This window comes from Anas platyrhynchos, chromosome 7, assembly GCF_047663525.1.
Source record: "Anas platyrhynchos isolate ZD024472 breed Pekin duck chromosome 7, IASCAAS_PekinDuck_T2T, whole genome shotgun sequence".
Lineage (NCBI taxonomy): Eukaryota > Metazoa > Chordata > Aves > Anseriformes > Anatidae > Anas > Anas platyrhynchos.
The window spans coordinates 3,462,575-3,476,378 of NC_092593.1; the positions used below are offsets into that span (position 1 = coordinate 3,462,575).

General features: G+C 36.7%; 1 long non-coding RNA gene across 7 annotated transcripts in view; it reads left to right on the top strand.

Moving 5' to 3' along the window:
* The window catches only part of LOC101798800 (uncharacterized), a 408,273-nt gene that overhangs the window by 269,063 nt on the left and 125,406 nt on the right, over positions 1-13,804 (top strand). For all 7 annotated transcript variants that reach the window (XR_011810523.1, XR_005267127.2, XR_005267130.2 and 4 more), the window contains one exon: positions 909-1,018. This is a non-coding gene — a long non-coding RNA (uncharacterized lncRNA). The remainder of the gene's footprint in view (positions 1-908; positions 1,019-13,804) is intronic.

Here is a 13,804-nt window from a genome sequence, read left to right on the forward strand (position 1 = left end):
GACCTGGGCTCCAGTGGAAATTGCATGATTCTGGTTAAGCTCTCAAAGGTCAGGCAAAGCTAAATGGGAAAATGAAAGTGCAAGCACACTGGTCACCAATAGAAAAACTGAAATAATTTTTAAGCATTTGTTGAATGTAAAGCTAGTTTCAAACCTGTGCATCCTTGTTCTGATCTCTGTACACCCCCAAGAACACCCCTGGTATTCTCATTTTCCCGATGTGGAAACAACAATTTTAGTTGGTGTAAAACAATTACTGTGTGGATTGTCTCCGAGTCTTGTATTGGCCTTTAATTTCCTCCTGAGCTGTTTTTTGCTAAGCTTACAGAGTACCCATAGAGCTACTGGGATTTCTTTAGCATGAAAAGGTTTCCTAAAGGTTTTTCAGTTGGATCATTATTATTATTATTATTGTTATATTATTATTATTATTAGTAATAATATAATAATAATGATAATAATAATAATAATAATAAATTTTTGTTTTTGTTGTTTTGCTAAAATAGTTTCTATCTGCACTTTTAATTACAACAATTTCTTGTATAATATCACTTATTTTACTTACATCAAAGGAAATGTACAGTTGCTGAAAGTAGAGAGAATTAATATATTATGATTTTACATCTTCATGTGCTGGTGAATTAAAAGAAGTAGCAGGACATGTTCTATAAAAGCTTGTTATCTCCTGTTCTTTTGTGTTTCTAGCATACGGCATTGGTACCTCCGGGTACTTTCATTCCCAGCACAAGATAAATTTTTTTTTTTTTTTAATTTTGTATATGTCTCCTTATATGTGTGTTTTAGGTGAAGGCAATATTGCCTATTCTTCAAAGACTATTTGATTTAATAAGGAGTAGACCTCTGTTTTTCATCAAATAAAGTCTGTGACTTCGGTGTTCCTTGCCCAGGGAAGGCCGGTGTTCTGCAGCATCCTTTGGTGGTGCCGTCTGGTGGAGAAGGAGCTCGTGACAACTGCAAGAACCGACCCCTGTGAGCTTTCTGCCCGTGATAACCCCAGGTCAGTGCAGTTGCCAGTTTATAACTCAATCCCATGTCACAGTTGGCTGCTTGTCTGTGATTGAGTGAGGTGAAACCATCCTGCAGCAATATTTTGGCTCAAGGAGACACGTTGCTGCAGAAAGTTCCCATTTTCTACGTGTTATGGTAGAGGGTCATGCACTGAAGATTTTGGATGAGAAATGCTGGGAGATACGTGAAGGGAGTTGCTACAGAGCTGTTTTCCTAATGGAGTAGGGAATAGAAAGACCTGTCTGATGAGACAGACAGCAGATGAGCTGTGTTAGCTGCTCCTTATCTCTAAATAAAGGTAAAATCCTCATGACCAGAAATGCAGTTACAGGTTTTGAGAGACTAGGGGCCCAAATGTCAAGGTCTCAAAGGTACCCTCCACTGGTATTCAATACCCTATTGTGGAGAAACTGCCACAGTAAGGAGAAATTCCTATAAGGGACTGTAAGGATATGTTGGGAAAAGGGCTAAATTACCACAGAGAAAGTTTTGCTTTCATTTACTGAGATATGCTTCTGCTGGGCTCCTTTTCTCCTAACACAGTGTTCATGTACTTTCTCATTGCATATATGCTTTTGCATATTGCATATTAATACTCTGCAGGTTCCCTGGGGAATGTATTGATTCTGGATAAGACTTGGAGATTAGTTTCCAGAGGAACCTCTGGCTATTTGAGCCTGCTTCTTTCTCCCTTCAGAATCGCCTGAGAGAGGGCTTGTACACATAGCTGGCAGCTGATCTTCATTAGCTTCACCTTCATTACAGCTCTTTAGATTATTTGTATGTGAAATTTTAGGCCTCATAATGTCACCAGCTAATTGTCAGTTTTAAGGGAATATTAGGATTCTTCATAAAAATGATGGTAAACAGGGTGGCAAATTCTTTTCATGTGAAAATTCAAACGTATTAGGGCTTGGAATTTAAATGCCTTTAGGAGACAAGATGAGGATTCAACATACAAATTTAAGGTTGTTCACTTCTGAATATTACATTCATGGTGTTGATCTTCACTGTAATATATGATCATCTGCTCCTTTTCTGTCAATGTCATGTAATGATATTCACACTTAATTAAATCATTTTTTTTTAAGCCGAGAAAAAAAAATATTTTTGTCTATACCTTTAAAAAACATAGGGAGAGAGAGCAAGATAAGTAATGCACTATCAATCTCAAAGTGTGCCATTTAGTCCTGGAACTGATTAATGTTTCCATTGAAATATATAAAGGGGACAGACACATCCTGATGCTTCTAACATTAAAGAGTAAAACTTGGAGTCTAAAGCCATGTGAGTCAGACACCCAAGCAGCATCAAAATGTAGTGGGAGTTGTCTTTAAATCCCTTCATCTCCTTTTGAGATTTCTGCCTGATGAATGCCAACACATGCCAATAATGTTGGCAAAATACAATTATGTCTTATGTTCAAGAGTTAGCCCACGTATTTGGTTTTCCCCTTCACTCCTTTTTATTTTAACCCATTGCCTTTGATGTCTTTGTTTCTGGTTTGTCTTTGGTCACCAAATGCCATTTTATTTCAAGTTCCCTCATGCCCTGCTCCACCAAGCCCAAGGATGCATTTTGGGCCAGGTTCTGACTGCCTTAGGTTTAAAGTCAGTTAAATTTCCTGTATGTAAGACGAGCATGATTCTGTGTCTTTTGCATAAGGTCATATGGATGATGAGTGATTCTGATATGTTAATACTATTCTCCAGATCAGTGGATCTTCTCCACCAGAAGCTACAATGTGTAAGTGACACACTTGCACTGCAGGAATGCTGCTTCTGACCCCAAGTCTCCAGTGTATTTGTTGCTTTGCCGCAATACCTTTGGGCAAAGCCGTTCAACCGTATCACAAACAACTTGCTTTAAGACTGGAGCACATACTGTTTACTGTATAATCCTCTCTAATGCTCTTTTTTTTTATTTTTTCATTTTTTCTCTTTATTTTTTTTTTCCTTGAGAAAAGATTAAAGAACAGAATTACATTGGAACTGGTGGAGGCATGATCCATGCCCCCTTGATTATATGGAAACATTAAAATATCATCAGCATGTTAATTTTATCATCTGAACTGTATGAGATTTATTCATATCTCTTATCTATTACATTAGTCTGGAAATACAATTTATTCTGATGGTGGGAATGTCACATAGAGAGACCAAAAACATCTGGAGTTCTTAATATGAAACAAATTTTCTAGGATGTATATTGCCACTTTAAAATTAATTTTGCTAATAAGGAGGCTAAAATTTCATAGCCTATTGATCTTTCAGAATAAGGCCCCAGCCCTTTATTGGGGCAAAATAGGTAGATCCTAGGAAGGTCCCTCTGAGGATTTGTAGTTCACATATCTTCTGTTACATATTTGAATATCAAATACAATAGATTATTTTAGCATCCTAATATAAAATACACAACAGCAGACAAAACCCAGCCATCACAAACTACTAGGATTAATAAAAATCAATGAAAATTCTCCTAGAAAAACAACATATCTTAAGCATTTCCCGGGTCTGAATTGTTGGATTTTCTTTCTAAACATGTAAAATCAATATTAATTAAAACCAACCATAAAATACCCTAGCCCACTGAAAGACAGTTTTCATTAAAAAATATATGTTGTATTACACAGGGTAGATTATCACTGCACCTTTTCAGCCATGGAGGAGAGTAGCATTTCTCCTCCGATTCCATACTTTTGGGGGTAATTGTGCTGGGAAGCCCATGGAAGCAAAAGACGTACCTGTAGCTCTGCGCCCGCCCGACTTGTTCCCATTCCCATTTTACTTGGAGCACAAAGGAAAAAGCAGAGTGGTGATCTCTAATTCACAATATGCCTTCCAGACTGCTCCAGGATTGCTGCATTTATGTGCTGCTTCCCCTGGAAGTTCCAGGCTAACCCATAGCAATAACTTGGTAATTGTTCTGGGAAGAGGCTCAGCACAGCTATCTTGTGCACAAGTAAACAGGCATCTATAAGATTAAGAATTATATGCTAGGGCTTTGACACAACCATCAGTTATGCCAGATGCAAATAATTTATTCTTTGTCAGTTCAAATATACAATCTTGTTTGGATGGCTTAAATTTATGCTGGCACCAAAATACAGCAAGCAATATTATTTAAGCGTGGTGTTGAAACCACAGATATGCATCTCGGATGACCCAAAAAGTGGAAGAAAAATGTTAGTTATATTTTCTGAGGGTAAGTCATCGTTATTATGTAATAACAGATGATGTAATAACTTATCCTTGTTGTGCAACGATGTGACATCAGATGATGGGGGATGTATCCTGCCTTGACATACGCCCCAGCCAGGCATCCTGCAGTGCCATTGTGATGGCTCTTAACAGCAAAAGGGTTGCTTCGCATCTTGTTTAAAGGATAAAACAAGTGCCAGAATTTCAATAGATAGCCATACCTTTTTTCTTCTGTTTTGGTTTTACTTATTTCTGTTTGGAGTTTTGATAGCTGAAAATGTTGGCCTCCTTCCATTTTGGCTTTTGGATGCTGGAGATTGTAAACTGAAGTGACATATCCTATTTACTTTCAAAATGCAAAATATTGCTTATTTCATTTCTTTATTTATTTATTTTCAACAAAAAGCATGTATAGAAAGAGCATGACAGAAGTTGAGGCAGTTGCTAGTGCAGAGCTGCAATTTGACCAGCTGGAGCTGGGTCAGGCATTTGGTTTGCACAGGAAGCAAAGAGGTTGCTCAGACGTCGCTTTGGTTTGCAAAACAAGAGAAAAGATTCAGCTCAGCGAAGATGTATGCAACCACTTAACTGTATGCCCAGTGAGCAGTCCAGTGTGTGAAGTTAAACATGAGCCTCCGCATCTTCGAGATTAAGGCCGTTAGCTTTAAATAGTACCATAAACATTTAGTTCGTGTTTGGTGAGACTGTCAAATAATTTGTTGCTGTGCCATCAGCTGAAAATTCGGCTCATTTTATAGGAGTTCAGCTTACATGAATTTACTGGACAACAGAATAAGTGAAATTTAAGACACACATCTTAAGCTGAGTTCATAACGGCCCACATTTCCAATAACAAAACTAGCAGTGACAGTGATATATGGCTTTTTTTATGAGACCTGATAACTGATGGATATGTGATCTTATAAATGCTTAGACAAACTAATGCACATAATTATATTTTCCATTTGAAGTCTATTGCTAGGCATTCTAATACAATATCATTAGTCGAAATGGCCACAATGATACAGCTTGGGCAGTTTGTCACAGTAATTACAGGGTGATTATTTTTGACTGGAATAAAGATTTCAGTTTTAGTATGGTAGAAAGCATAATCACAAATTAGAAACAGTCTCCGAATAAAAAAATATCATGGAGAGGGACTTTAAATATGGATTATAGGGCAATTCTAAAACAATTTCTTTAAAAAAGTGCACTCATTTGGCTGAATGTGTGACTTCTTTTAGGTTTATACCAAGTTCCTGCCCAAAAGGATGACACTTCCCTAATTAACAGTTCTAGTGTTTAAGGCTTTTGTAAGAAGGAAAATCTGGGCATTGTAGGGAAGGTTTGTCTTATAATTTACATAACTGCTAAAATAGGCTTTCTTTTTTCAATCGACAGAAAAATAGATCATTTGTCTTCACTGTTTTCAGGATGGTTGATTAAAGTAGACAGTGTCCTAACATCTGTATTGAAAACTATATTAATCAATTGATTAATCACGAGGCATTAATCAAAATCTTCCTTAAGTGTTTTACTTTTGGAGCAGCTCTTAGTATTTTCTATCAGATTCCTTTTAAGGTGTCCATTATAAAGATTAAATTTGGGTGGTAAATATTGAGGGGTTGAAGCACATGTGGCTTTCCACTTGAAGGTCACAGCCATTGCTCATTAGTGTTACTTTTAATGGGATAAGAAGCAAAAGTTTTTAATATGTGACTACATCAATTAATCAAATACACATTTGATTTCCTTTCCAGTAAGCAGTCCATATTTTCAGCATGTGCAAAAAAATTTCTACTCATTTCAAGCCTTGAATACTTCAGGCTATTACTGGAGAATATTCCATGGGCATAAGGAAAAGGAATTTAAATTGCACATGTAGATATAATGAACCAACGCACTGACTATAATACAGTAAATTATCCTCTGGTATTTTTAAATATTCTGCTTTATAAAAAGGCATTTGAAGATATCCTGGTCAGCTTTCATTAAAACACTACATAAATAATCTTACTTGCTCTGCACAAGGAGGACTGTAAAAGTTCAGACTACTGGCATGAAGTGTTATAGATGGAAAGAAGTTATTCAGAGTATTTAGTTGATTCAAGTGAACCATAGAGGACCTATGCAATGAAGCCGATCATCTGAGAATTTCACTCTGTTTGTTTTTGCTTGTTCCTATTTGTTTTTCCAGTCTGAAACATTAAATACCGGTACTCAAGTAAATGTATTTTGTGAAGCATCAATTACAGTACAAAAGAAAACCACTGATTACACATCTCTTCATGTGCATAAAAATGTTTCTTCATCTTGCAATCCCTCTGTAAGTGATTCTTTAAGAAAGATTTACCGAATCCTCATTGTGGCTGCTCTCATGACAGACTGGAAATACCTTCTTTCTTCTGTGTGCTTTTTCCAGAGGGGAAAAAAAATAAAAAAAGGAAACACCAAACCCAACTATATGTTATTTGTATTTATTTGGATTTTAAAGCGTACCAAAAAATGTGCATCTGGCATTCCTATCACCTTTGGCAAAAGTTTAAAGAAACAAGAAATCAAAGCAGAGCAAATTACATCCTGCAGCCACTTCCCCTGTGCCTGAAGAAGCTGCCTAAGAAAATACAAACATGACTCTAGGTAGTCCTGCTTTTGTTTCTGCCCATACATTACTTCCTACTAATTTTATAACGCTTGCAACAATTCATTTTGAAGGGGATGAAGTTGAACAAAGTCGAGACAGAGCTCTGATAAATGAACAACCCTTATTTCGGTGAAAGGCAGAGGCCCCTGAGATGGGGCAGCCTCAGCATCCCTTTTGTGCCATGATGCCATCGGGAGGCCCTGCCTGGCCTCCAAATCCTCTCCCCTCTGTGGGGAGCCAGCACTGCCCCAGGACACCCATCCCAAGGCAGGGCATCACCCAGAGGACTCAACCAGCAGCCAGCTTTCACCCTCTGACTGGAGGCACATTTAAAGCAGCACTTCTAATCAGATTAAGGAAGCCAATCGCTACTGATTTGCACCACCTTCTGATTACGTTATAATTCTTAAAAGCTGCTTTGATGTGTGTTTACTGGTTGATACATGCAGCAGTAGAGTTATTATGTCTTTAAAGCCATTAAAATGCACGGGAAATTTTGTACGCCTTTAAAAATTATACTGGACGGCTTGTCATATAATTATGTGAAAAAGAAACATGTGTCTTAAAGTCTCAAAATAATCAACAATACATATTTGGAAATAAAATAAAATCTATTCCTGTGTTGTTCTTCCACAGCTGAGTTCTGTTTTCATTTTGCTGTTGATGGTGAAGGTTGGTTGCCTTCAGCAGGAAGGGAAATGCAATCTGCATAATTCCCATTAGTTCTTCATCGCACAAATATATACTGATAATAATTCTGTAGTGGGTTAGTTTGTGGCTAATCATCTTTATACTTAGCAGCAGGTGCTGTGGCAGCCTTGGAAAAAGTATCATGCATTTTAGAAATTATTGCTGTATAATTTATCTATAATGCACCTTTCTTTTTAATAAAATTATGTTCAACAGTTCATCAATTCAGCCCATGGAGAACACTCCTGTGATATTGGTGTATAGGCTTTATCACTATTTTATTACCAAATGCCACTGTTTTTTTTTCATTCTTTTTTTTTTTGTTTGTTTGTTTTGTTTTTTTTTTAATAGAAACATGGACCAGAGAAAGGAGCCATTAAAATATGTGAATACAGTCAGTTAGCACTTAAAGGCTGTTCTGCATTTTAAAGAAAATACAAAGAAAATATGAATTAAATGTTTTCAGACCACTCTGAGTGTATACGCGGGAAATAAGTTTCTCATTTAAAGTCAAAATGATTTGCTTAGGAAAAAAAAGAGGAGATGAATATGGGCCTATAGGGAAAGGATCCTGATCATTACACTGCTGTTGCTTGGAGGAATTTGGAAAAGAAAAGATGAGAGGGGTTGTAGGACATCTCTTCAAAAGCCAGTGGAGAGCTTTTATGAAGCCACAGAGGTTATACGTGGTATTTTTTAACATGTTCTTATTGTTATTTGCAATAACTGTATTGGGAAAAAAATCTTGAACCAGTATCAAACAACTGGAACTTCTGTTGTTGCTTAAACTGTGACTAATGCCTTCCCTCCTAACACACATGCTGCCTTCAATTCATCCTCAGTTTCTCCCCAAGAAGAAGGTAAGAGACAAATTAAACTTAACCTGAGGATCAGCATATATGACAAAAACAAAAAATATGAAAGAATAAAAGAAAGTTTGGTGAGCTAATTGAAAGCTCTAGACAAAAACCTTAAAGAAACTAGAAAATGGAAATATAAAGCAAAATTGAAGTAATAGTCAAGAGAAAATATACAAATTTTTACTAATGGATAACAGGATATTAGCAAGACATGAAGGAGGAGGGAGAATGCACAATAAGAAAAGGCACAGTAAAAAGAAGGAAAAATGAAAAGTAGTTTTTAAAAAGAGAAAGAATGCAAAACTAATACAAGTACTACATGTTTGAAGTTGATTTGAAGAAGTTATCAGCTAAATATTTTAGTAACTCTCATTAAAACAATTATTTAGTCATCTTGCACCCTTACACGAGAAAACATGCAGCCTTCAAAACTGAGTACCTGGAGTTAAACAGTTCCACTTAAAATGCTGTAAGTTGGACAAATGCAGTTATATGAAGAAGATGTTGCCAAGTAAACTGAAAAGAGTAGAAAATCTCAGGGAAAATTGTTTGGTTTTAATCATTCTGAATATAAAAACTCAGTTTTACTTAAAATGCTGTTTCCAGCACTGAAAAATTGCAAAACAAAAGTAGATAGATTTTTTAATAAGAATTAAAGTTTTTGTTTGTTTGTTTGTTTGTTTTTCGAATGAAAGTAAAATAGCACAGTAAAGACATATCGTGATATTGTGTGACCAACCTTAATCTTTAATATAGTTTTCCATGGAAAAAACATAGAAAATTGTGACTAGTGTTGGTAGCTGGGTACATTTAAATATAACTTGGTTTCTGAGATGCTGTTAGTTGATACCAACTACAGGTAGGGTTCTTGGCATTTCTGAAAAATCACCAACTGAATAATTTGGGCTGCAAATATATATAGAAGAGCCTATGGTTTAACTCTGAAATTGAAAACACATTTTGTAGTTCAACTGAAACCAGTTTTGTGTGAAACCTTTGTATGGGGATTATCTAAAATTTTATCATACTTTGAAATTTCTTGTTTTGCCATACATTACGGATTTTACCTTTTTCTAATTTAACAGGTTTAACAAACTTTCCAGATGACCATATTGCTTTTAAAATACTTTTGTTTTGTGTCTTTGCAGGAAACTAATAATTCCAAGTAATTTTAATAAGTTTAAGTTTTAAACAAGTTTAAGTTAAGGAGTAATGAGTTTATTATTATTTTTTTAATTTATCTATTTATTTATTTATTTATTTTGCTTTACCCCCAGGGGCTAGCAGTGTATTTTGTTTGTTTGTTTGTAGGGAGGGAGGGACCATATCCCACTACTTGTTAAATGTGGCTTTTACCTTCTGTCTCTAAATGAGAGAAAGACACATTCTTTAAAGTGCTTAAAGTATTTTCCAAGTACTGAATATATTTTTTAAGGACCATAGATAGTGACCACTTTTTCTTACTCTTCAACTGCAATAATAATTTTTTGTTTGTTTGTTTGTTTTCTGGATGCTTGTGGCCAAGCTGGAAAAACTCACCATAGTCTATAACTAATGTCATACAGCTAATTTAGATCTTTTCCCATTTAGGCCTCTTCTAAACAAAGAGGTGAACAGATAGGAGGTGGAGGCACTGTTGCATAGTATTGATAGGAGCACGGATATTTTATGGAGGTGGTTATATGACTGGAATACTAAAAAAAAATACAATTACCTGTTTCATTTAAAAGATTAGGAAAATAAAATAAAAAGGGAGATAGGGATGGAAGATGAAAGCTTATTTTCTATTAAACAACACCTGGAATACTACCAAGTGACTTCTACTCAAGAATGTAAAAGGGAGCAGGTGAGGAACCTTATGAGATACGATGGTTATTTTTAAGATATCTTTTAAGATATCGTTAAACATTTTTCAGAAGAGGCAGGTACAACAAAGCAATAAATCTGAGAGCAATGAAAGCAGGCTGGGGCATTGCCCTGGCTGGGCGACACAGGGACTGCAGGGCTCCTGGGGACCAGCCCAGCTTCACAGGAGCCCTCCCAAGGAGCTTAATGCAATCTCCACATTACAAAAGGGGCCTATCAACCAGAGACACCGAGTGCTGGTAAGAGGGCTTCCGGGCTGCTCTTTTATTTCCAGTGTTTGCACTTCAAGGAAGAACATGAACTTGCTGACAAGAGTTCACAGGATGACTACAAATATGGACAGCATTTTTTTATATTTTTTTATTTTTTGAAAATGAGCCTTGCGCTGTGAGGTTTAAGGTCAGCCTTCGTGTCGTTGGTAGTTCAGAGGTGACCCGAGAGCCTTCTGAGTTGCTTTGGAATGGAAAGATTCTGGCTGCTTTTTTGAGGTTTTGTTCAGTTTTCTATTTATTTATATATTTTTTTTAACTCAGCAGACAGTAATATTTGGAAGTTGAAGTTAGGCCACCTCAGCCTGGAATCGAGACTTGGCTTTCCTGCAGGAAAGGTGACTGAAGTCTGGATCAATTCACTGGGAGGTTGTGAACCAGCCTTACTTCACGTCTTAGTTATTTTTTAAAATATATATGTTTAGTTCAGTTTTTACAGAACACCCTGAGGCTGACACTTGTAGAAAAGTAGTTGGCCTTTTGTAAGCAGTTGCAGCTACTTACACTTGGGTTGCTCTGCCCCCAGGCAGCAGAGAAATGCACCTGGAACAGCTGGAAAAAAGGTACAGAGATAGCATGGATGGGAAAGGTCTAAGTAAGATTGTTTTCCCCAAGGATGACCATTTTGCTGGGCTGTGTGTTGCAGAGATGAGGTTGCCCTTCCTGTGGATGCCCAGCTGCCCTCTTGTGTGCCCTGAGCACACTTCTCCAAAGGAAGCTCAATGCTCTGGCTCATTTATGTGGGCTACCACAGCTCTGTTGGTTGGCTACTGTCATTGCTTTGATATGTGGGACAGGTGTTTATTCGTTGTTGTTGGTATTTGTATAGGAAAAGATGTATTATTATCATTATTATTATTATTTTTGTTTTTTTTTTATTATTTTTTTTTAGTGCCACAGCAAGGTCCAGGAGAACTTGCAAAAAAATGAGGGATTTACATTTTGTGTAGCTCAAAACAGATGAATTTTCTTGGAAGTGATTGCTTTAGAGATAATTCTATACCATCAGGCAATTGCATGACCCAATCCAATGTTTAAATAATCTGGGGACTCTAAGAGATGGGGCTGGGTAAACTCTTATGCTGACAGAAGCTCAACCCAACTCAGTCCTCAGTTTTATCTCAGTGAATTTTGAGTCAGAATTTTTACTGTAGCACCCACACATGTTTTCTGGTAGACTGTGACATTTCTTCAGAGTTAAGCACAGACTACTTTATAGACCTGTATTTACAGAATGGCTACTATATTAAAACTGCAAATAAAAATGATTGCAGCATATGTTCTATACAGAGAAAATTTATTTCATCTTGAAGCGTGTGGCATGAAGTTACAAAAAGAGAGAAATCTAGGAATTAAGCTTAGAAAAAAACAAGACAAAATTGTAAGAAAAATCCCAATGTTCTTGCAAATGAACTGTTATGGTGATTTTTAGTTAAAAGGTAACTCCCAGGAGCCATACTGTTAATACAGACTGAGGACCCTTCCTGCCCTGGTGGTGCTTCTTTCCTCCAACACCTGAATGAGTGCAGTCATTCCTCAGGATGTACTGCATATCTGTATGCTTTTTATTACTACTATTATTAATTATTATTTTAATTATTATGTTAGAATACTCATACAGGGTTATACCTTAGTTTGATCTACCTCAATGTACTCTAGGGCCAAAAGAAGATGCTAAGGGAAGAACCTAAGAACAGGGTGACCGTATGTGAGGTTGTTTTTTACCCATTTGTGCCTTGGACACTTCCTAAGGCAAAGTAGTCTGTCTATTTTAAAACAGAAAACAAAAAAAAAAGAAGGATTTTTTTTTTTAAACTAGCTAATATTAAAAACAATGATCCAAACAAACACAAGGAAATATATTTAGGTTTGTGTCCTATTTCAGCCTGGAGTATCTTTCGAGAGCTGCATTACCAAGACTTGGAAATGAAGTCTGCAAATGAAAAAGAATGAATACAACTTTAATAATGGTATTGCAAATGCTGTAGGAATGATAGAGCTACTGCATTTACTATCACTGCTCCCTGACTGCTATTCTTTATTGGCATGTGTGCCTCGATTGTTCAAACTACACAATGTCTGAACATTGATGTCATATTTTTGTTATTGCAAAAGCCTACATTTGACCTTTCTTTGTAATTGTGACACTAGTTGAATTCTGCCTTAGTTCGTGGCAATTTACTAAATCCTTTGAGAGTTCACTAGTTAATTATTGCCAAGTGAATTTTTAATTTGCTCCTATGATTACATTGGTGAATACAGTCATTAGTGGGAAATTTATTTCAGAAATTGGCACTAGAGGGAGCTAAGTAATTGTATCATTTATGTATCTAGGAAGAAAAAAAAGAACATTCATTTAAAAACTTGCTTTTTTCTGAACATGCTGATTTTACAAATATGGCAGCTATGCCTCAGCAAATTATAAGCGATAATGAATTAGTTAATTTTCCTTACTGAAAACTGCTACGCTAAGATTATTAAATTACTGTATTTCTATTTAGTGAAACCAGCTACCAGTGAGTAAATTAGGATTTCTAGGACTCTTTGGGGAGGGGGAATTTTTTGTGACTATTATCCTTGTTTATCATTATTTTGGTCTTAACAGAATTAAAATGCTCACAGATACTTTCCCAAAATATGTTTGCTCCCGAATGCATTGCAGGATGGATGTTCTCATTGAATACTGCAGCTCTGCAAGCGGAGCTGGAGGAGGTGCCCCTAGTGCAGATCCTGCAGTCCTTCTGGACTATCCCACAGCCAGGTCGGGGTGCAAAGTGATATATTGTCCATCACCCAACTCAAACCAGTGGAGTCCCAGCTCTATTCAGTCTCAGGATATTTATCCTCATAGCTTACGGCCCGTCTTTGCACTGCCTCCTGCCCTCCTTCCCAGTGCATGTGAGCATACCTGCCAACCTCCGAGGTGTGGGGGCTCAGCTGGGGCCCAGAAAGTCCCATAATTAATCCCACATTGCCCTGCTGCTCATGTTCCACAATTCTGTGTTTAAACAGTGACTTTTTAGTGTGGTGTAAACCTTCTGATGGCTTTAGGAGGGCTCTGCAGTTCATCCAGAAACCCCCTATGCTCTCCGGGTCATTTCTGAATGGCTTCTTCCTTGCTTTTTTTTTTTCCTCTAAGAACAAGATAAAAATCTTTACCTTTAGTATGGTCTCATAGGAAGGGAATTACCCGTTTCTGCCTTTGAGGGACACACGTACATGTAAAACATCTGCTTCCACAAATCT